General features: G+C 35.0%; 1 long non-coding RNA gene across 1 annotated transcript in view; it reads left to right on the top strand.

Annotated features, from left to right (window-relative positions):
• The first annotated feature begins 1,393 nt into the window (after nt 1–1,393).
• The window catches only part of LOC139357327 (uncharacterized), a 74,920-nt gene continuing 51,253 nt past the window's right edge, over nt 1,394–25,060 (top strand). The window contains exons 1-2 of the long non-coding RNA XR_011610311.1: nt 1,394–1,455; nt 5,522–5,573. This is a non-coding gene — a long non-coding RNA (uncharacterized lncRNA). The remainder of the gene's footprint in view (nt 1,456–5,521; nt 5,574–25,060) is intronic.

The raw sequence follows: 25,060 nt of genomic DNA, 5'->3' as shown, positions 1-25,060 counted from the left end.
CCTCCCTCCCTCCCTCCCTCCCTCCCTCCCTCCCTCCCTCCCTTCCTTCCTTCCTTCCTTCCTTCCTTCCTTCCTTCCTTCCTTCCTTCCTTCCTTCCTTCCTTCCTTCCTTCCTTCCTTCCTTCCTAAGGGCTGTAAAACTTTTAGTACTATGTTGCACAGAAGTGATGGGAGTGACAGTCCTTGCCTTGTTAATAATTTTCAAGAAAATTCTTTTAGTTCCTCACTGTTGACTATGATAGTTGTCGGCTTTCATATGTGGACTTTATTATGTTAAAGTAGCATCCTTCTATTTCTAGTTTTTTGAGTGATTTTTATCATGGAAGGGTGTCAAATTTTGTCAAATGCTTTTCTTGTGCATCAGTTGAAATGATCGTGTAACTTTCTACTGGTTTACTGTTAGTTTTTTGAGAATTTTTGCATTAATACTTATAAGGGATACTGGTCTATAATTTCTTTCTTTTTTTAATTTTTTGTCTGATGTTGGTATGAGAGTCATACTGGCCTAGTAAAATGAGTTTGGAAATATTTTCTCTTCTCAAAATTTTGGAACAGTTCAATAAAGCTTGGCATTAATTTTTTAACCCCATAAATACATAAAACTACTATATACCCACAAAAATCAAAATTAAAAATAAAATAAAATAAATGCTTGGTAGAATTCACTAGTGAAGCCATCTTGTCTTGAGCTTTTTTGTTTTGTTGAGATATTTTTGATTACTGATTTGATCATTTTACCAGTTATAAGTCTGTTCAGATTTTATATTATTTTGTAAGTCAGTCATGGTAGGTTGTATATTTCTAAGAATTTATTTCTTCCAGGTTATTCAACTTCTTGGTGAATAATTGTTCATATTTGTCTCCTACAGTCTTTTTTTTTTAAAATTTCTGTGACATTAGTTGTAATGTCTCCTCTTCCATTTATGATATTAGTTATTTGAATCCTCTCTCTTTTTCAATTAGTAAACATAGCTAAGAGTATTTTAATTTTGTTGATCTTTTCAAACATCAAATATCAGTTTTGTTGATTTCTTTTTAAATATTTTATATTATTTGTTTTATTTATTTCTGCTCCTAATCTTTATTATTTCCTTCGTTTTGATACATTTGGGCTTAGTTTCTTCTATTTCTTTCTTCTTCCTTCTTCTTTGAAGTGGGTTGCACAGCAAGAGGTGAGCGGTGAGCAAGTGAGCGATGCTTCCTCTGCATTTACAGCAGCACCTTCTCACTCTTATTACCACCTGAGCTCCACTTCCTGTCAGATCAGTGGCAGCATTAGATTCTCATCAGAATGCAAATACTGTTGTGATCTTCCTGTGTTAGGGATCTAGGTTGTACATTCCTTATGTGAATCTATTGCCTGATGATCTGTCACTGTCTCCCATCAACTACAGATAGGACCATCTAGTTGTAGAAAAAGAAGCTCAGGATTCCAAACACTGATTCTACATTATGGTGAGTTGTATATTTTATTATATTTGACAATGTAATAATAATAAAAATAAGGTGCACAATATAATTTAATGCCTACATTTTCTGTATCATGTAAGATTTGGTATGCTATGTTTTCTGTTATCATTTGTCTCAAAATATTTTCTAATTTCCCTTTGATTTTTTTCTTTGACCCATTGGTTGCTTGGGGGCATGCTGTTTAATTTATTTTTAAAAAATAATTTCAAATTTTATTTTAAATTCAGCCGAGTACATGTGTGGGTTTGTTATGTGGGGATATGGTATGATGCTAATGTTTGGAATACAAATAATACTGTCACCTAGATAATAAGAACAGTACACAACAGTTTTGGTTTTCTTTTAGCCCTTCCCCCATCCTTTTGTTTCCCCCTTAGTAGTCCCCAGTGTCTATTGTTCCCATTCCATCTTTTTTTTTTTTTTTTTTTTTTTTTCAGACAAGGTATTGCTTTGTCTCCTAGGCTGAAGTGCAGTGGCATGACCATGGCTCACTGCAGCCTCAATCTCCTGGGCTCAAGCAATCCTCCCACCTCAGCTTCTCAAGAAGCTGGGACTTTCAGGCACATACCACCACACCCAGCTAATTTTTGGAATTTTATTTATTTTTATTTTTATTCCTTTTTTTAGAGATGAGGTCTCGGCATGTTGCTCAGGTTGGTCTCTAACTCCTGGGCTCAAGCAATCCACCCACCTCAGCCTCCCAAAATGCTGAGATTACAGGCATGAGCCACTATGCCAGGCCAGCTATTGTTCCTACTTTATATCCATGTGTACTCACTGTTTAGCTCTCCCATATAAGTGAGAATGGGCAGTTATTTGTTATGGAGTTATTTGTTTCTTTGCTTAATTGTTTAAGCTCCTTATAGATTATGGATATTAGATCTTTGTCAGATCCATAGTTTACAAATATTTTCTGTGATTCTGTAGGTTGTCTGTTTATTAATAATAGTCTCTTTTGCTGTGCAGAAGCTCTTTAGTTTAATTAGGTCCCACATGTTAATTTTTGTTTTTGTTGCAATTGCTTTTGAGAGCTTAGTCATAAATTATTTCCCAAGGCTGATATACAGAATGGTGTTTCCAAGGTTTCTTTTAAAGATTCTTATAGTTGGAGGTTATACCTTTAAATCTGTAATCCATCTTGAGTTAATTTTGTATATGGTGAAAGGTAGGGAGCCAGTTTCGTCCTTCCGCATATGGCTAGCCAGCTATTCTAACATCATTTATTGACTAGAGAATCCTTTCTCCATTGCTTATTTTTGTCAACTTTGTCAAAGATCAGAAGGCTGTAAGTGTGTAACTTTATTTCTGGATTCTCTTTTATATTGCACAAGTCTGTGTGTCTGTTTTGTATGAGTACTATGCTGCTTTTATTATTGTAGCCCTGTAGTATAGTTTGAAGTCAGGTAATGTGAGGCTTCTAACTTTGTTCTTTTTGCATAAAATTGCTTTGGCTGTTGGGGATCCTTTTTGGTTCCACACAAATTTTAGAATAGATTTTTCTAATTATACGAAAAATAAAATTGGTAGTTTGGAATAGTGTTGAGTCTGTAAACTGCTTTGGGCAGTATGGCTATTTTTTTTTTAAACAATATTGATTCTCCCAATTCATGAGCATGGAATGTTTTTCCATTTGTTTGTGTCATCTCTGATTTCTTTCAGCAATGTTTTATTCTCCTTGTAGAGCTCTTTTACCTCCTTGATTAGATGCATTCCTACATTTTGTGTGTGTGTGTGTGTGTGTGTGTGTGTGTGTGTATTTTAAAAGGGATTGCTTTCTTGATTTGGTTCTCAGCTTGAAGGTTATTGGTGTATAAAAATGCCACTGATTTTTATACATTGATTTTTTCATCTTGAAACCGTACTGAAGTTATTTGTCAGTTCCTGGTGCCTATTGGTAGGGTCGTTAGGGTTTTCTAGAAATAGAATCATATTGTTGTGAAGAAAGATAGTTTGACTTATTTTCCTATTTGGATACCATTTCTTTCATTTTTTTTTTTTTGTCTGATTTAATTGTCACATTTATGAACTTTTCAGTTTTCCTTCTGCTCTTGATTTTTAGTTTCATTCCATTGTTGTAACAGAAGTTACTCACTATGATTTCAACCTTAAATATGTTAAAATGTGTTTTGTGGCCTAACATTTATCCTGAAAAATATCTTGTGCACACTTGAGAAGAATGTGTATTCTGTTCTTCATAGGTGTAAAGTTTGGTACAAGTCTGTTAGATCCATCCAGTGTTGTTTTCTATTCATTATTGAATGTAGGATATTAAAATATCCTACTGCTATTGTGTTGTAGTCTATTTTTCCTTTCAGTTCTGTTAATGTTTGATATAAGTATGATCACTCCTGCTCCCATATGGTTACCATTTGCATTGGATATCTTTTTTCCATCCTTTCACTTTCAATTTACATATATCCTTAAATATAACATGAATCTCTTATAGGGAGAATATAGTTGGATTTTGTTTTTAATGTTTATTAAAATCTATCAGGATACTTTGTGTCTTCTGACTGGGGAATTTCGTCCATTTACCTGTAAAATGATTACTGATAGAGAAGGAATTACTACTGCCATTTGGTTAACTGTATTTTGTCTGTTTTGTAGATTTTCATGTCTTATTGCTTTGGCGATGATTATTGTTCTTTTCCTCTCTTGCTGTCTTCTATGTTTCATTTTTTTTTATTGTGACATGCTTTGATTCCTTTCTCATTCTCTCTTGTGCATCTTCTGTATTTTCTTTATAGTTACCATGTGCATTACATAAAACATCTTATATTTATAAATGTATATTTTAAGCTGACAATGCGATCATTTCAACTGCATAAAGAAATATTACTTTTTGCTGCCTCCTCCCTGACTCACTCATACTTTATGTTAAGTGGTTCATATATTGTTTTGAATTAATATTTCCATGCAGGGAGGAGAGTCTTGTGCTTCCAATTCTGCCATCTTGGTGATGGCAACAAATTTTACTCCTCCAACAAATTTTACATTTCTGATAAATGACACTTTTTTTCATGAATTAGATAGATAATTATGAAGCAATGTATTGATTCAAATATATGGCTACTTTAGGTATAACAAAAAGATTAAAAACCCGTATATATTGGTCCACTTATTTTGTAGGCTTACAAAGTAGGCTGGAAGTCAAAACTTTCAAAGAAACAAAGAAATATACTATGGAATAATAACAATATCAGTTCTTCAGAAAAATAAAACAATTATAAATATACCTGCACCTGACATCAGAGTACCCAAATAAAAACACATCTATGTACATATACACAGTAATCATGTTAAGCTATGTTATAAGAGTGTGTACATATATGTATGTACATTTGTGTGTGGAGGTATGTTTACTAAATAATACATTTAATATTTAGGAAATTAATAGTTTTTTAACCTTATGTTTTATAAATAATATTTTCTCATTATCTGATCTTTTAGCCTCGCCAGCCTTCCACTTTTCCTCCAAATAATATAAATAAAGATTTACTTCATATAAATTATGAGAACTCAGAATAAAAATCAATTTACTGAATCCTTATCCAAAAGAAATCTAAAAATACTGATTTTTCTGGAGGGAAAAAAGAAGTATATCCTTCCTTGAACTTAACATTTATATAAGCATACCTATCTGTTAATCAAATTGGATTATCAGACTTCAATTTTACAACAGCCTTGAACACTAATGACTAGGAATAAACTAAGTCAGACTAGATAGTATTACAGATAACTAGTAGGCTTCATTTATGGCATTATATGGAGGGGATTGCTGCTTTCTTTTGCCTATAATGTCAAAGATTAATAAAAAGAGTATCAGCTTCATATGATTTGGCTCTATGTCCATACCCATATCTCATCTTGGATTGCAGCTCCCATAATTCCCACATATAGTGGGAAGGACCTGGTGGAAAATAGTTGAATCATAGGAGTAGTTACCCCCTACTGTTCTCTTGGTAGTGAATAAGTCTCACGAGATCTGATGATTTTATAAGTGAAACCCTTTGGCTTTGTTCTCATTCTCTCTTGTCTGCTGTGATGTAAGATGTGTCTTTCACCTTCTGCCATGATTGAGGCCTCTGCAGCCACGTGGAACTGTGAGTCCATTAAACCTCTTTTTCTTTGTAAATTAGCCAGTCTCAGGTATGTCTTTATAAGCATGAAACAGACTAATACAAGCAGTATGAAAACAGACTAATACAAGCTATATAATCAAATGCCTGAAATCTATGAATATAAACATTCCAGAAAACAACAGTGCATTAACATTTGTTATGGTAAATAGAGAAATGTAAAAGGGCTGTATAGAATAATTTTGGAGGCTAATATTTATCTTATCAAAATTAAAAGTTTCTTAAAATGGCATGCAAAAGATGCAGTAAATATAAGTACATTACATAGATACAACGTTGGAATATTGAATAGAATTAAGAATTCTATTTATTTATTTATTTATCCTGCCTGATTTTCCTTAGCTGTAAAATGAAAATCATAAGATTGACTCCATAGGGTTGTCATGAGGATTTAAGAAGATAATATATACAAATTTCTTTTTTTTTTTTATTATTATACTTTAAGTTCTAGGGTACATGTGCATAACATGCAGGTTTGTTACATATGTATACTTGTGCCATGTTGGTGTGCTGCACCCATCAACTGGTCAGCACCCATCAACTCATGATTTACATCAGGTATAACTCCCAATGCAATCACTCCTCCCTCCCCCCTCCCCATGATAGGCCCCGGTGTATGATGTTCCCCTTCCCGAGTCCAAGTGATCTCATTGTTCAGTTCCCACCTATGAGTGACAACATGCGGTGTTTAGTTTTCTGTTCTTACGATAGTTTGCTGAGAATGATGGTTTCCAGCTGCATCCATGTGCCTACGAAGGACACAAACTCATCCTTTTTTATGGCTGCATAGTATTCCATGGTGTATATGTGCCACATTTTCTTTATCCAGTCTGTCACTGATGGACATTTGGGTTGATTCCAAGTCTTTGCTATTGTGAATAGTGCCGCAATGAACATACGTGTGCATGTGTCTTTATAGCAGCATGATTTATAATCCTTTGGGTATATACCCAGTAATGGGATGGCTGGGTCATATGGTACTTCTAGTTCTAGATCCTTGAGGAATCGCCATACTGTTTTCCATAATGGTTGGACTAGTTTACAATCCCACCAACAGTTTAAAAGTGTTCCTATTTCTCCACACAAATTTCGTAGCACAAGTTCTGGTACCTACTAGGAGCTTTAATAAATTACAGTTTTTATGATTTTTCAAGTAAGCAAATATCAGAAAAATAAAGCCTCAATTTGATACAGAAAAAATCCCACAAAATTATTTTAAGAATAATATATCCTACAGCTTCTCTCCTTCCTTTATACCTTTAACATCTCCTTAATTCTATAATTTGAGCATCAGGACCAAGTAAAACTATGGAAGATATGAAAAGTGACAGAGAAAAACCTCTTTCCTCAAGAAACTCACAATGTGAGTTAGACTTTTACATAAATGTGCTAATACAAAGAGCCATAATAAAAGTAAAATGTTTGCAGAGATTAATTCTAGCAGAGTGATCTGGTATAATTTTAACAACACAGAACCAGCCAGTTGAAATATTTTTGTCATTGTTCACCTCTCATATTTTAAAATGTCCATTTTACCTACAGTAAAAAGATAATATAAAAGGACTGCTGTGTTCTGCTAAATACCTCTGAAGTCTTCAATGCATTTTAGCTTTTAAGAAGAGTCATATGTGCTACAATTGACTGAATTTGCTATTCAAAAGAAAATAAAAGCAGTAAGTCTAAAGAATAGAAGACAGATTCATGCTTCAGTAAACACAAGCAAGAATCTCGGTCTCACGAATATGACAAATAATTAAGAATAATTATACTTTGAGAAATTTACATGTTGGAGTTGAAACACTTACTGGTGATGTGATGAGGAAGCTTATGCTTGGTGCTAACTAGGGTGAGTAACAGTTACATGACTTTGATTTTATTTTTATTTCTTTTTATTTTTCCAAACCTATCAACATGCTATTCTTCTGAAACAAAAGATTATAGATTTTGGTTTTTAGAATAACATTAATTATCTTCTGGAAAAGGATCTCATAATAATTTTAGTTCTGTATGATACTAAAATGCTTCAAGGTTGAAATTTGACTGTATTCTAGTATGAGATGCTTGGCCAAGATTTTTGATTATTGAATCATCTGAAGTCTCTCACTTCACATGATGTCATCACTGTACAGATTTAGTCAAATATTAACCCTCTCGCTGAGTGTTATTTATCACCTATGAATTGAAATATATAAGCCAAGTTAAGGTCAGAGTGTTTTGTGAATATTAAATAAGATATTAACACCCATTTATGAGTCAATGACTATTTTCCATAAAGATGATCTAATCAGTGAACTCCTTAAGGACTCAAGCATCTTGCAGAGTTTCCTAAGGAGGTTTCAAAGCCTGAAAATGGGCTGCAGGGGAATACTGAGACAAGCAAGTGAGAAAAATACTAAAGTGTTAAATGTACCAATATTGTTCTTAATGGTTTATGTCATGGTATGTCATTAAGAGATTTTTTTCCCCAATGCTTATTCAGAAATTTAATTACTATATTCAGGTTTTTAATCAATCATAAATATCTGTGAATGGTACTGAGGAGAAACCTCAATTCTTTATTTAGTTTTTCTGATTAAATAATTTTTCTAGAGTCACTATAGAATAATGTATACTTTCTGTCAATGCCATCCCTTTCTGAATCTTAATACTTTTCTGCACTACTGAAGACTTACTTTATCATGGAAAAATCACTTGTCCTCTCATAGATCAAGTTTCATCCACAAAACTTCATTTTAAAAACAAGAATGTATCAACAGGTATTGTTAGAGGCTAAATTGTGTAGCCCCCAAATTCATATGTTAAAATCTTAACACCTCAGTAGCTCAGAAGGTGACCATATTTAGATATATTTTAAAACCTAATTAATTTGAAATGAAGTAAATGGGGGGACCCTAATCCAATATAGCTGGTGTCCATATAGGAAGAGGAAATATGGACACAAACATGTAGAGAGGGAAAACCATATGAGGAAACAGGGAAAAGATGGCCATCGATATGATTTTCATTTGCATCCCCACTCAAATCTCATGTCAAATTGGAAGAGGCGCTTGTTGGGAAATGAATGGTTCATGCGAGCAGATTTTGCCCTTGCTGGTTTTGTGACAGTGGGTAAGTTTTCATGAGATCTGATAGTTTAAAAGTGTGAGGAACTTCCCATGTTGCGCTCTCTCTCTCTCTCTCTCTCTCTCTCTCTCTCTGTCTCGCCACCATATGAAGAAGGTGCTTGCTTCCTCTTCTTCCACCATGACTGAAAGTTTCCTGAGGACACCCAGTAATTCTTCCTGTTAATCTTGTGGAACTGTGAGTCAACAAAACCTCTTTTCTTCATAAATTTCCCAGTCTTAGGTGGTTCTTCATAGCAGTGTGAGAATTGCACAGTGTGAAAATTGGTACCAGAAGAGTGGGGTACTGCTGTAAAGATACCTGAAAATGTGGAAGCAACTTTGGAACTGGGTAATAAGCAGAGGCTTGAATAGTTTGGAGGATGTGGAAGAAGATAGGAAGATGTGGAAAAGTTTGAAACCTCCTAGAGACTTGTTGAATGGTTTTGACCAAAATGCTGATAGTGATGTGGACAATGAAGTCCAGGCTGAGGTGGTTTCAGATAGAGATGTGGAGTTTATTGGAAACTGGAGTAAAGGTCACTTTTGCTATGCTTTAGCAAAGAGAGTAGCAGCATTTTGCCCCTGCCCTAGAGATCTGTGGAAATTTTAACTTGAGAGAGATGATTTAGGGTATCTGGTAGAATAAATTTCTAAGCAACAAAGCATTGAAAATGCGACCTAAATATTTTTTAAAGTGTACACTCATATCTCATATACATGAACAAAGAGATTATCTGAAACTGGAATGTACATGTTAAAGGGAAACAGTGCATAAAAGTTTGAAAAATTTGCAGTCCAGCTATGTGGTAGAAAAGAAAACACCATTTTCTCAGGAGAAATTCAAGCCCAAGCTGACTGCAGATAGCTGCTTAAGTAAAAGGAGCTGACTGTTAATATCCAAATTGATAGAGGAAATGTGTCCCAAACATTTCAGAGAATGTAAAGGCAACCCCTCCCATCACAGGTCCCAAGGGCTAGGAGGAAAAAATGGTTTCCTGGGTCAGGCCTGGGGCCTAGCCACTCTGTGCAGCCTCAGGACATGGTGGCCTGCATCTGAGCCACTCCAGCTCCACTGTAGCTAAAAGGGGCCAAGGCACAGCTCAGGCCATTGCTTCAGAGACTGCAAGCCCCAAGCTTTGACAGCTTCCACATGGTGTTGGGCCTGTAGTTACTCAGAAGGCAAGAGTTGAGGTTTGGGAACCTCCACCTAAAGTTCAGAGTATGTGTGGAAACTCCTGAATGGGATGTCCAGGCAGATGTCTGCTGCATGGGCGGAGCTCTCATGGAGAACCTCCACTAGGGCAGTGCGAATGGGAAATGTGGGGTTGAAGCCCCAACGCAGGGTCCCACTGGGACACTGCCTAGTGGAACTCTGAGAAGAGGGCCACTATTCTTCAGACCCCAAAATATTACATCCAGTGACAGCTTGCACTGTGCCTCTAGAAAAGCTGCAGGTCCAGTCAGGCACAGTGGCTCACACCTATAATCTCAACACTTTGGAAGGCCAAGGCGGATGGATCACCTAAGGTCAGGAGTTGAAGACCAGCCTGGTCAACATGGTGAAACCTCGTCTCTACTAAAAATACAAAAATTACCAAGCATGATGGCAAGTGCCTGTAATCCCAGCTACTTGGGAGGCTGAGACAGGGGAATCGCTTGAATTCAGGAAGTGGAGGTTACAGTGATCCAAGATCACGCCACTGCACTCCAGTCTGGGCGACAAGAGCGAGACTCTGTCTCAAAAAAAGAAGAAAAGAAAAGAGAAGCCACAAGCCCTCAGTGCCAGCTTGTGAAAGCAGCCTTGGGGCTGTACCCTGAAGAGCCACAGAGTCAGAGCTGCCCAAGGCCTTGGGAGCCTACCAGTTGCATCAGCATGGCCTGGATGTGAGACATGTAGTCAAAGGAGATCATTTTGGAGCTTTAAGATTTAATGACTGCCTTGATGGGTTTTGGGCTTGCATCAGAGCATTTACCAATGCCTGTACTCTCATTATATCTTAGAGAGATTTGGTTTTACAGGCTCATAGGCAGAAGGGACTTATTGGACTGTAGACTTTTAAGTTATTACTGAAACGAGTTAAGACTAGAGAACTGTTGAGGAATGATAGTTGTATTTTGCAGTGTGAAAAGGTCAAGATATTTGGGAGGGGCCAGCAGCAGAATGATATGGGTTGTATTTGTGTCCCTGTCCAAATCTCACGTTGAATTGTAATTCTGAATGTTGGAGGAGGGGCTTGGTGGGAGGTGATCGGATCACAGGGGTAGATTTCCCCTTTGCTGTTCTCCTGATGGTGAGTGAGTTCTCACGAGATCTGATAATTTAAAAGTGTGTATGTTTATTGCGGCACTATTCTCAATAGCAAAGACTTGGAACCAACCCAAATGTCCATCAATGATAGACTGGATTAAGAAAATGTGGCACATTTACACCATGGAATACTATGCAACCATAAAAAAGGATGAGTTCATGTCCTTTGTAGGGACACAGATGAAGCTGGAAACCATCATTCTGAGCAAACTATCGCACGGACAGAAAACCAGACACCGCATGTTCTCAGTCATAGGTGGGAGTTGAACAATCAGAACATTTGGACACAGGGTGGGGAACATCACACACTGGGGCCTGCCATGGGGTGAGGGAAGTGGGGAAGGATAGCATTAGGAGATATACCTAATGTAAATGATGAGTTAACGGGTGCAACACACCAACATGGCACATGTATACATATGTAACAAACCTGCACGTTGTGTACATGTACCCTAAAACTTAAAGTATAATAAAAACAAATAAATAAATAATAAATAAATAAATAAAAGTGTGTGGCACCTCACCTTTCTCTCTCTCTCTCTCCTACCATCACGTGAGGAAGGTGTATGCTTTCCCTTCACGTTCCACAATGATTATAAATTTTCTGAGGCCTCTCATTTATGGTTCCCGGTAAGCCTATGCAACTGTATGACAATTACACCTCTTTTCTTCATAAATTACCCAGATTTGGGTGGTTCTTTATAACAGTGTGACAATAGACTAATGAAGCCAGCTTTAAGCCAAGGAGAAAAACCAACACTGCTAACAAATTCCAGTCTCCATAACTGTTAGTAGGTACATTTCTGTTCTTTAAGTCACTTTGTTATGACAGTCCTAGCAAAATAATACAGGTGGCATACGTCAAGTGTGCTAAAAATGTGTTTTTCAATTTATCAAGTGGTATGTAAATGAAAAACAATGTTGATAAAATTTATAAAACTACTACAATATTTGGCCAACTGTTTTATTTCTTGCTCTGTATTTACATAAAATTTAAAAAGAAAACAACTAGTTTATGAGCATGCTTTCTGGAATAAATTCAAAATATCTGTCTATTTTTTTTTTTTTTTCTGAAATCAAGTATGAAAACTTGAAACTGAATCCCTCTCTTTGAGGTGTTTGGACCCTTTTCCTCCGATTTATGTCCAACAACCCCAGTGCCACACTTCAGTGCTGAGCTGATATACAAGCCCTCTTTCTTTGTTTTCAAATGATGTCCTGGCTGACTCGAGGTTGCCTATTATCTGTGGCCTTTGAAAAGCTTTTCATCCCTTTCCTTTTATAACTCTACTTTCCGTGATAATTACTGCTTCATTTTATGACTGACCTGAAATCCTGGGTCTACAGTGTTCAGGGTTGTTGTTGCGCAAAAGGAAAAATGGGTTGGAAGATCATGAAAAGCAGAATTGTAGAGTTTGGAGGATCCCTGAAATTTCCCTGGCTTTTGGTCTCAAAAAGAGCTGTCGTTTAATGCACATACTACCTCTCTATTGATGTGCACCTGTAGAACAGTCACTTGACTTCTCTGAGTCTCAAAGTCCCTATGTGTAAAATGAGAATTAAAAATATTTCCATGTAGGGATTGTGAGGATTACATTAGAAAATGGCTTTAGTTGGGAGTGGTGGCACACACCTGTAGTCCCAGCTACTCAGGAAGCTGAGGTGAGCAGATTGCTTGAGCTCAGGAGTTCAAGACCAGATTTGACTTTTGAAAACACTTAGTTGATTACTTTTATATTACATATACTAGGTAATTCTAATAAAGAATTCCAACCGGGCGAGGTGGCTCAAGCCTGTAATCCCAGAACTTTGGGAGTCCGAGCCGGGCGGATCACGAGGTCAGGAAATCGAGACCATCGTGGATAACACAGTAAAACCCCGTCTCTACTAAAAATACAAAAACGAAATTAGCCAGGCGTGGTGGCGGGCGCCTGTAGTCCCAGCTACTCCGGAGGCTGAGGCAGGAGAATGGCGTGAACCCGGGAAGCCGAACTTGCAGTGAGCTGAGATCCTGCCACTGCACTCCAGTCTGTGCGACAGAGCTAGACTCCATCTCAAAAATAATAATAATAATAAAAATAATAAAATAAAAAAAATTCCCACCTGGCTTAATTCAGTAGACCTATAACTTTTTATTTTTTTAATTTTATTCTTATCTTTTAGCCATATCTGAAGCTATAGCAACTACATTTTTTATACGTACATATTGTCTTGATCGCTCTCATATATTTTCAAGAGGAAAATCCTTGTCTTGCTCTTTGCTATATTTTAAGTAGCAGGGACACTGCCATTTACTACTTGCTAATATTTTTGAATAAAAAGAAACATTATTCTTTAATCTTTAGAATAAAATTGGAATGAAAGAATACAATATTATTATATTTTGGCTTTTGTCACTCTATTTATTACTGACATACCCAGCAGAGCCTGTGCTGACGTATATTTAAAAATAAAAAACAATGAAGATAAAGAAAGGCACCACAATGTCTTATTCTATTTGATATCCCATTTGCATTTTCACTATAATTATAAACCAGCTCTAGGGTAACTATACAGGAAGAATTAAACTACAAAATGAGGCCTTAATGTGTTCTGTTTCTCCACTTTTTAACTATAATTACACTCCAAAATCATTGAACTTTAAATCTGGAAGGGCCATGAAATCTTGTTTTTACCTATTACAAACACTTAACCATTCATGTATTTGTTGAACACTTAGCCTACACTGAATAGGAATAAATTCAAAGAAACCCTTTTTTGTTACTGTTTTAAAATTCATATGCTCCTAGATGGAATACAGTCATTTATTTATCTAGCATATATTTATTTCATGCCAGCAAATCTATCTTGGGCTACACTTTCTGCTAGGAGTTTGAAATATGGGAATAAAAGACACTATCTCTCTATACAAATAGTCACAGTCTGGACAAGGCGTCAGAAAAGTAAACCAGATATTATTCCTATAATATCTACTGTAACTTGCATGCATTTGTATTCCTTTTTTAGTTATGATTACAGATAAACTTCCACAATATATGGTAATAGTAAGATAGATATTTCTTGGTCTCAAAATTACATAAGGATATTTAAGAGAATAACATAAAACTGTCCCTTGAACAAAGCTAGGAGTGGAAACTCTGAGATTTGAATACTTTGTAATTATTTTAGAAAAATTTCCTTGAAGGCACTGTTGAGAGTCAGTTAGATTTGGAACATCTAGAGGTTGAAGCACTATAGATTAATGGGGAGACCATTGAAATATCCATCTAAGGTGTAATGGATGTCTTTTTTTTTTTTTTTTTTGAAACAAAGTCTCACTCTGTTGCTCAGGCTGGAGTGCAGTGGTATGATCTCAGCTCACTGCAATCTCCGCCTCCTGGGTTCAAGCAATTCTCCTGCCTCAGCTTCCTGAGTAGTTGAGATTACAGGCATATGGCAGCATACCTGGCTAATTTTTATATTTTTAGTAGAGACGGGTTTTCACCTTGTTGTTCAAGCTGATCTCAAACTCCTGACCTCGTGATCCACCTGCCTCGTCCTCCCAAAATGCTGAGATTACAGGTGTGAGCCACCTTGCCTGGCCATGAATGTCATTCTTAATCATGTACATTTAAGCTGGGTACACTCACCCATCACACATAATCTGAAGGGAGGTAAGTGGAAACAAGCATCAAATTTAAAGAATGTTAAAAAAAAATTACAACAATCAAGAATGTTAGTATAGAAATGAATGACAAAAAATTAAAAATTAATCGAAAAACATACATATTCCAAATTAGTAGCAGCCTGGGTCTTATAATGAAACATGACAAATGCAAGCTGGGTTAGTTTCTTAAGTTTTTTAAAAAATATATTATTTTCAAAGATTTAGGATGTTACAGAAGTAATCATAGACTAAGAGCAGTAATCCCAGGGTAGGAATATGGATAGAAAGCAGCTATCAGAATTCAGAGGGAGAACTACTTTAATAGTGGGACATAAAAGAGACTTGAGAGAAAGGATCAGGAGAATAAATGTCTCTGTCTTACTTTCTCTTTATCCCTGTGTATTCATGCAGATACCTAATTGGCTAAACTCTACCAGAAGCTAGTTGCCACAGAAGACTGATGATACTCCCTTTATAGGTAGCACAGAGCATAGCAGGGAAGGTAGATAAAGTGTATTAAAGGTCAAATGGCAAAACATTAGCCAAAAATCACATAAGACAGTCATGGGAAGTGTATATTTTCAAGGAAACAGGTCTCTAGTAACTGAGGAGTGTACAGCTGAGTAGTTGCCTCTATTATATTACCTTTTTTAAGATCACAGCTATCAATAATAAATCAGGCCGCTACTGAATGTCAAGTGCTTGATACTTAGAAAATATGTAATAACGTTTTCATCAATGAATTAATGGAATGATGAATGATTCAACTTACCTTTATTTTCTTCTCCATGCTTCTTCTCTTATTTATGACTATGATGTTATCTTCTGGACTTGGATACACTCACCTCCACCCCTCGACTCCCCCCACACACTATGTGTGTGTGTATATATATAGAGAGAGAGAGTCACACACTATGAATGTGAGTGCTGCTTATTAAAAACAAATCACAGTTAATTTTTACCTACTGAAATATTTCTATACTTCAAGTACTATATTAAAGAAATCTTAGTGATTTTTTTGATCATAAAGCATGCTGGTTATAATTAGACTAAAGCTTACTAATTGGAATATATTAATTGATCAATAAATCCTGATTTAGATAAAATAAGTTGCAGTATTAATTTTATTGAGATTTATCCAATAGGTATGTCTGCATCCTCCATTAAATAATGAGATATCTGTGGTCAAGGACCAGACCTAAGTCATATTTATACCTAGAACAGTGTTTTGTATGTGACAGTATTGAAATAATTATTTGTCAATACATTTATCAAATTTAATATTCCTTTAGTGCAGGGAGTGACGTGACACATGTTGAAAACTCTTAAATGCCAATTGGTCCCTTGTAAAGAAGGTATGGTAGAATAGAGAGATAAAATGCTGGGAAATTTGATACAACAAATCCAGAAAGGTTGTCAAATCATTTGCATTGGTGGTCTAGAAGAATGGAACAAATAATCATTTACATGGCTGGAGTACAGGAAGACTGGTGAAGTGATAAATTACAAAACTTCAATTTTTTGAGTCAGCAGGAAATTAAGTACGCAGCTTAGTTCTGTAGGTCAGACGTCCAGGCAGGCTTACCTGGCTTCTCTGCTGAGGTTCTCATAAGGCTGAAACTGAAATGTCAACTGTTTGAGACTTCTATCTAGAAGCTTTGGGAGAAGATCAGTTTCTAGGCTCATTCAGGTTGTTACTTAAATTCAGTTCTCTGTGATCATAGGTATATTTCTTTTACCCCACCCCTCTCTTCCTGGATGTCAACTAGAAGGTACTCTCAGTTCCCAGAGGTCACCTGCATTTTTGACACATGAGTACCTCCATCTGCAGAACCAGTAACTGCACATCAGCTCTTTCCCAGACTTATGGTTCTGATTTCTGCTTCTTCTATGAGACAGATAAATTCTCTGCTTTCAAGTGACTTAGTCACTATTGTGACTAAGTCAGGCTCACCAGCTAATTTCTCTAGAGTAAAGTAAGCTTAATAGTAACCTTAATTATATTTTCAAAATCCTATTTCCTATGTAATATAAAATTATCTTGGGCATATCAATAGGGTACATAAGTCATCTTAAAATTCCTTCAACTAAAGGTAGAAAAACAGAAGACCTAAGAAGACATCCTTATAAAACTTTGAAATGAGACCTGAAGTAAAAGGGTATTCAAAGGACACTGGTCTAGAGAGATCTGAATTACTTATTCCTCAGATAAATCTTAAAAATAGACTTTTCATTCATATACCTTATAGACATTTTCTCTTATAGATAAGCAAAAATCAAGACATTAGACAAGTAGACAGTAGAAACAGGCATCAAAGGACCAGAGAATAGTTTTTCCAAAGAACAGTACCAATGTGATTCAATAACCAAAAATTCCGAGGTGACCTTACTCTTAACAATACAAGTATAATAAACCCAGTGCTTAAGAGTCTCAGAAAACCTGAGAATGCAATTCAGCATGAATTCACCTCCTATCCATGGACAGAGCAGTTCCTCAAACAGATATAAGCGGTTTCACATGTGTGCATTATTATGGAATCAATGGTATGGTTGAAAGTAGAAATAACTCAAATAAATATTTTTGAAACTCCATATCTATCAATATTGACCAGATGAAGACTCTCAGAACCATGCTTTTAGTTTAATAAAATAGGGTGTATTAGGGTGTATTGGTTTGTTCAATGAGGGAGAGCTCATACCTTGAGGAAATACGGGACATCTCACTAAAAGTATACAATAAAATCCCTGGATACAGAATTTGAACTCTAGTTTAAGGCTTTTCTGTGAATTGATGCTGTCATCAAAGATAATTCTGTGGTTTGATATCTTTATAATTCTAAGGTCAAGATATATGATATAAATTTCAAACTGTAATTTGTAAAGAAACAGTGAAGATCAGTTCCTTTATTTTTACTTTTTTGGTTTTGACAATGTTTCTGTGTTTTTATGTTCAATAGTAGTGTTTGGCCTAGCTTGAGTTCCAGGCCAAGTCCTGGCTGTCAGATGCTGCTTTTCTTCTTCTCACTAGTGAGTGATAGAGCCAAGCCCAAATCTGGGCTTCCATGTAGTAGTATGAGATACAGAAAATTTAGGGGTAGGTATGAACATCACTATCCCCACTTGTTATTATCCAATCATCATCTTCAGTACAGTTTATTATTGTGGCCTGGGCATGGTGGCTCAGACCTGTAATCCCAGCATCGTGGAGGACCAAGGTGGCGGGATCACTAGCATCCAGGAGTTTGAGACCAGATTAGGCAACATAGTAAGACCCTGTCTCTACAAAACAGTAAAACATTAGCTAGGCATGGTGCCACACACTTGTAATCCCAGTTACTCAGGAGACTGAGGTGGCAGGATCACTTAAGCCCAGGAGGTCGATGACAGCACTCCAACCTCAAGGACAGAGTAAGATGCTGTCGCAAAAACAACAACAACAAAGAGCTTATTATTGCGTATGTACTTTGTGCCTAAAACTGTACTTAGAGATTTGCAATCATTATCTCTTTTAATCCTCACAGAAACCTAATGGACTAAGTACTGTTATGTCCTTATTTTAAAGACCGTGAAACTACCCAGCCCAAGGCTACACAACTAATAATTGATGCTTTGTTCACTCAATCACCCTAAATTACTTCCTCTCTATAGTCAAGTTACAGCTCTACCAGCAGTCTTAAATTTTAATTGTTGCAGTTTCTCAGCAATTTCGCAAATGTTAGAAAGGTTAAGTCACCGTTAGGATATTTAAGAAATGCAGAGAATTTGACATACTGCCTAGCACAGAGCAGGACCCACTCAACATATGCTGATTCGCTCTCCTATCCCTCTCTTTAACACAGATTATTTTCAATCATGCAGAGCATTTATACATTTTTAGGACACAACCAACCTATGAGAAGATTATAAAATTAAAATCATCAAATCAATTCATCCCAATAATACATACTTTTCTGGAGGAGTAAATTTTTCAGTACTTTGTACTGCCTAAAACTTCTTGATTCTTTTGAAATCTATGGCAGATTTCAGGAAGGGGCCAAAGAGCTAAAAGTAACCAACTCCTTGCCATCCATAATATTGATATATTTAAATTGTCTGAGATCGTTTAGTCTGTGACCCTGAATCTAGTTCTAGTCCATATTATCCATCTAAAGCTTTTGTCATCTTTTCAAAAAGGAAATATTTATATCACAAAATATTGTTTTAAAAGCAGTTATAAAAGAGGTATAGAATTTATCAAACAGGAATAGGATGAGGAGGAATCTAGAGCCTAATTATTTAAATTCATTTACAGCTTTTTAAAAATAATTAGATTATGTTCAAATAAGTAAAAAGGAGAAAAATCAAAATATTTGAGGTAGCCAGTACATTGCTCAGAGGCATCTTATTAATTCCTGCATTCTCTACAACATCTATTACAAGAATAGCATACAGACACACTCAATAAAAAGAGTGCTTGCAGAGGGTTATAGCAGGTAGACCAGTAAATTGGATTCTCTTGTTCTATATCACAATCCCAGCTCACTGATCATCATTCAGAGTGACTTTGGGGATATTACTTTAACTTCCTGTGCTTCATTTTCCATATAGCCTAATAATACTTGCTTTTATGTCCTGCACGCTCTGAGAGTGTCAGAGTGTTACAAAGGTCAAGTTTTACTGTCAAATGCATTTCTATGCAATTTTAGTCAAAAGCATTTTCAGTTAGTTGTTGTTGTTGTTGTTGTTTTTCCAAAGAGGTACATTCCCTATTTGAATTGTTTCATTTTTCATTGAATGGTTAAGGCTTCAGCATAATTCCAGGTAGTTGTTTATGGGCAGCCTGATTTCCTTAGACCGCATAGAAATAGTACAGTGGGTGTGAATGTAAGAAGGATAATCAAATAAAAACTAAAGGCCTGATTTAAATACTAACTTAAATGTTACATGTATTTTCAAATTACTTGACAAGCTACAGTACAATAAGTGGGACTGTGCCTTTGATAATTCCAATGAGGCAATGCATGGAAATATAAGAAATCTCAGTAGTTACAGTCGCAGACTAAAGACATAAGAACAAAAGCTAAACTTCAGGACAAGGTTCAGTATAGAATTAAACTTTGGAAACTCATTCAGTTGGACACAAGTAGTTCATAGTAATGATGTCAGAAGTTACAAAGAATCAACAAAAAGTGAAATGAACTAGACAGATGCCATCACTTTCAAATTTCACAGAAGGCAGAAAAAAATAGAGTAAAATGAAATTTCAAGTGTGGTCTAGAAAGTCTTCACAGATTGATGAGATATTTTATGTGGTAAGCTTTTATAAAAAAACTATGAATTTTCACATAAAATATCTCTTTCAATATTCATAAAAGTCTGTGCCTCACACTATCTTTGTAGCCTGAGACAGAATATGCCAATTGGTCATATTTGAGACATAAGTGTGCCACTAAGAGTTAGCAGTGTTTTTAATCCCATTTAAAACACAAGGACTGCTAAAAATAAGAGTTATATGTCTTCAAGAGAAAACCAGTGTTTATTTTGAAAGTAGGATAATGTATACTAAGCAAACAAAAGAAAAATAATAAATATATATTAAGTGACCATAATCTACATATGTATATATACACACATTATAAATGCATAAGCATGTATATATGTATGTATATACACATATGCACACGTAAACTACACTAACTTACCTCTTTCTTACTCTACTAAAACTATTTGAGCGTCAAGTAGTTGATGATAATTATCTTTGTGTGAAGCCAACTTTGCTGGGCATTTTCCTGGAGACTTTGATTTCAGTGGTATGTGCAGAGCCATGTTTGAATGATCAGGTTTCATGAGTCTTCTAGCTCTCTCTTACATTTGTTGGTCTGGACGTTTGAGGAAATATCACAGACACCCAAAAACATATCTTATCAATAAAAAATTGATACAGTGAGTATTCACATCTTTTTTAGTGCTATTCTCACACAGTTGATTTTTCAAAGTTAGTGAATTAAAAAAGCAAAATAAAACAAACAAGATAGTTCCTCCATAAAATACAAAAATAGGCAGTTTTAATGAGGGAGAAACTTGTGAAATTTCATATCAGCATGTTTTATTACAAACATTTAAAATCAGAACAGTATAAGATAAGCTTAGATAACACATTAAGTGTATAGCTTGATTGTTAGTAGCAGGTATTATAGCTCTAACACTTGGCACTTAACAGTTGATATACATTGATATAATTAAGAACTTTGGAAAAAATAAGTAATGAATTTGAGTCTCTATTTAATCTGTTTAGGTATTTTTATTTATATATTTTGTTTAAATATTTTATATTTATATCTATCTTTCTATCTAGATAATTTTTGAAGTTTGTAGTATTAGCAGAAAGGGACAATTTACTGATATTGAAAATATATTATTGTGAATTATTATATATAAATTGTGTATTGTGGAATAATGTGTATCAATACACTATTGACCTCAGGCTAAACCACACACACACACAAATACACACAGAACATTCTTAAATTTTTAAAGAAAAAAATTAAAGAAAAATAGGGTTGATCTGCCTTAAGGTCAGACTCTATTACCTTTTTGCTTTATGACTTTGGAAAAATTAGAAAACTTTAATGAGTTTCTTTCTCTTCTTAATATAGACATTAAAAAGATACTATATATTAAAAGAATATAGAAGTTAAGTTTCCTGGTGAAAGAATATAATCAGCCCTTGAATATTAATGAGAAAAAATCATCTGGAGAATCTCCAATACAGGAGAATTTAGCAAGTAACATAGTGAGTTAAATTCCAAGTAAAGTATAACTTCTGTTTTAAAACACATGGTACATAGATGTTTAATAAGTGTTTATTAGGAGAATGAATAGAGTTCATTGTAAGAGAAGAGGTAAACAGAATAGGTGTATAAAAACCAAGGCCAAACTCATTAGACATATTCAGAGTTTACCCAAGAAAAAATAACATTCCACAGGGTAACTTATTTACAAGTAAAATCTGCCTGATGCAATTAGCCTCTGTGATTTCCAATCCTATTAGATTATGGAGCCTGGACTCTTAGTGTAATTGCATGGATTCTTCTGATGCCATTTATCCAGGATAGTGTTTAAGTTTTGCAAAGAGCTGTTGCTCAGCAATGTTTAAGTAAAGTATAAATGCTGTAGTGCTAAGTATCTGCTCAGCAGTTAGGTCTTTAAAACTTTTGTACTAACTCTTTGAAGCCATAAAGTCAATTATGGATTTGCATATCCCCGTGATAGGTCAGTGAGACTGTCATGGACGATGAAAGATTATGGCCTTATAATGCCCCAAGAAAAGAAGACTTCTGCTAAGAGACAAAGCTGTTTCAGAGTCCAGGGTATAATTCTCCAATCCTCTAAAATTACAAAACTTTCCGAAGTATTACTTTTTCAAGATGTGCTTCCTGACCTAAATTAGACAGGATTTTTCTACTTTCAGGAAATGAACAACAGGCCCAATAGTTCCAGAGTTATTTATGAGTACCCAATGCAATGGCACACTATGGACAGGCTTTATGTGAACAAATCTAAAAAAAATAGTTTGTTCTGGTATTTCTTGGGTTAATGCAATTGATAATGATTGTTGTCTGATGCTGGTTTATGTAGTAAAAAGTAACACAATTAGAATTAGACATTGGTACAATGTGTGGGCATATTTCTGTTGTAGGATTTTTAAAATGGCCTCCCAAAGATAAATTAACTTTAAATTTCCAGCATCTGCAAATATTACTTTATATCTCAAAGATTAAATATAATGCAAAATATGTAGTCAAGGGTCTTGAAAGAAGATTAACTTGGATTATTCTGGTGGGCCTTAAATGCCATCACAGTAGAAGAAAGAAACTAAAGGAAACTATACATATACATTCCTATGTGTATAGGAAGCCAAGAGAGAGAAGCTAAGAAATGCTGATAACTACTAAAAACCTAAAGACACAAATAACAAATTCTCCTCTAGAGCCTCTGAAGGAAGTGCAGCCATGACAATACCTTGATTTCAGCCCAAAGATACTGTGATTTTGGACTCCTGGTTTCTAGAACTGTGACAGAATACATTTCTATTGTTTTCAGCCATCCCAGTTTGTAGTAATTTGTTAGAGCAGCCACAAGAAACAAACACAAGTTCTAGCTCATTTTTTCACCTGGGGAAGTTTGTGTAACTACAACTGCAATCAAGATACAGAACTATTTCCATCACAACAAAGGTTTCTCTTGTGTTAATTATTTACAGTCACATCAATCCTACTCCCCTCTTTTCATTATTTATTTATTTTTTTACTTTAAGTACTGGGATACAAGTGCAGAACGTGTAGGTTTGTTACAAAAGTATATGTGTGCCATGGTGGCTTGCTGCACCTATCAACGGATCATTTAGGTTTTAAGCCCCACATGCATTAGCTGTTTGTCCTAATGCTCTCCCACCCCTTGCCCCTCACCCCGCTACTGGCCTGGCGGTGTGGCTGTATGTTGTTTTCTTCCATATGTCCATGTCCCCCAACCATCTTTTATCTCTAGTATCTACTAATCTGTCTACTATCTCTACAATATTTTCAGTTAGAGAATTTTATATATGTGAAATTATGCCTTATGTGACCTTTTAATAATAGCTTTTTCATTCAACATAACGCCCTTGTGATCCATCCAAGTCGCCGTATGTTTTAATTATTCATTTCTTTGTATTTCTGAGAGGTATTCCATGGTATAGTGGTAACATTAGTTTAGCTATTCATATTTTGAGATGCATTTTGGTTGTTTCTAATTATTAACCATAAAAAAGTAAAGCTGCTATGAATGTTCATGCACAGGATTCTATGCAGAAGTCAATTTTCATCTGTCTGGGTTATATCATAAATATGTCGAGCTTGTTAGAAACTGCCAAATGTATTCCAGAATGGATGTACAATTTTACATACCACCAGCAATATATGTAAAATTTAGTATCTCTACATTTCTGAGAGCATTTGGTATTGTCACTTTTTAAAAAAATAACTGTTCAAACAGATATGGAGTTATATTTCATTGTTATTCTAATTTTAATTTTTTAAATAATGAGTGATATTGAATATCTTTTCATGTGCTTATTTGCCATCTGTACACTTTTTTCATTGAAACGTCTCTTCATGTAGCTTCCCCAATTTCTAATTGGTTTGTTTTTTCAATGTTGAGTTATGATAGTACTTTATTCATCATAGATATGAATCTTTGCTCAGACATGTGTCTTGTAAATATATGATTCCAATCTGTAACTTGTCTTTTCATGGTCATTAGAGGGTCTTTCGTACAGAAAAAATTTAATTTTGATGAAGTCCAATTTATTGCTTTCTTTCTTTTATAGACCATGGTTTGAGGATTATGTCTCAGAATTCTTCCTTAAGATATATATACATACATATATATGTGTGTATATATGTATGTATACATATATATATTCTATACATATATTGGCTATGAGTAGCCAATTGTTCCATTATCATTTCTTAAAATGGTTATTCCAACTCCATTGAACTACTTTTGCACTTTTGTGAAAAAACTGCTTGCTGTATTTGTGTGAACCTTTTTCCAGATTCCCTATTCTGTTCTATGGATCTATGTCCCATATCTTTTCACTAACAACTCAGAGACTTGATTAACCGTAATTATATAATAAATATTAAAATCAGGTGGAATACTTACTTCTGCTTTATTCTTCCTTTTCAAAATTGTCTGAGGTGTTCTAATGTCATTGTCATTCCTTATAAATCTTAGCATAATCTTGTTGTTATATACAAAACAATTTTTGCTGAAATTTTCATAGAAACTGTGCTGAAAATGTACATCAATTTGAGGAGAATTGACATAGTAGCTATTTTAAGTCTTCCGATTCATGAACATGGAATGCCCCTCCTTTTAATAGATATTTTCTTTCTTTCATCAACATTTTGCAGCTTTTAGTATAAAAGTCCTGTACATGTTTTCATAGATTTTTCAATGATTTCATTTATTTTTGAACAATTATAAATAATATAGTATTTTTTAATTTCAAGTTTTATATGTTTATTGTTAGTATATAGAAAAACGATTGCTATTTTTATGTTGATCTTGAATCCTGTATTTTATTTATGTTGAATTATGTTCAATTAATTCCTATAGATATTTTGTTTGTTGGATTGGTTAGCTAAATTTTTGTTTATATATATATAGTAGATTTCTTGATATTTTCTATGTAGAACATCATTTCATCCACAACTAGAAGTTCAACGTTTTTGTTGTTATCTCTATGAATTCTACTGCTTTCCTGATTGCCCTGGTTAGAACTGGCAGTACTATGCTGAGTAGCAATAGTGATAGGAATATTTCTGCCTTGTTCCTGATCTCAGGCTGAAGGCATTTACTCTTCCACAGT

Source organism: Macaca nemestrina, chromosome 12, assembly GCF_043159975.1.
Source record: "Macaca nemestrina isolate mMacNem1 chromosome 12, mMacNem.hap1, whole genome shotgun sequence".
Classification (NCBI taxonomy): Eukaryota; Metazoa; Chordata; class Mammalia; order Primates; family Cercopithecidae; genus Macaca; species Macaca nemestrina.
This window is presented reverse-complemented; position numbering and strand designations above follow the sequence as displayed.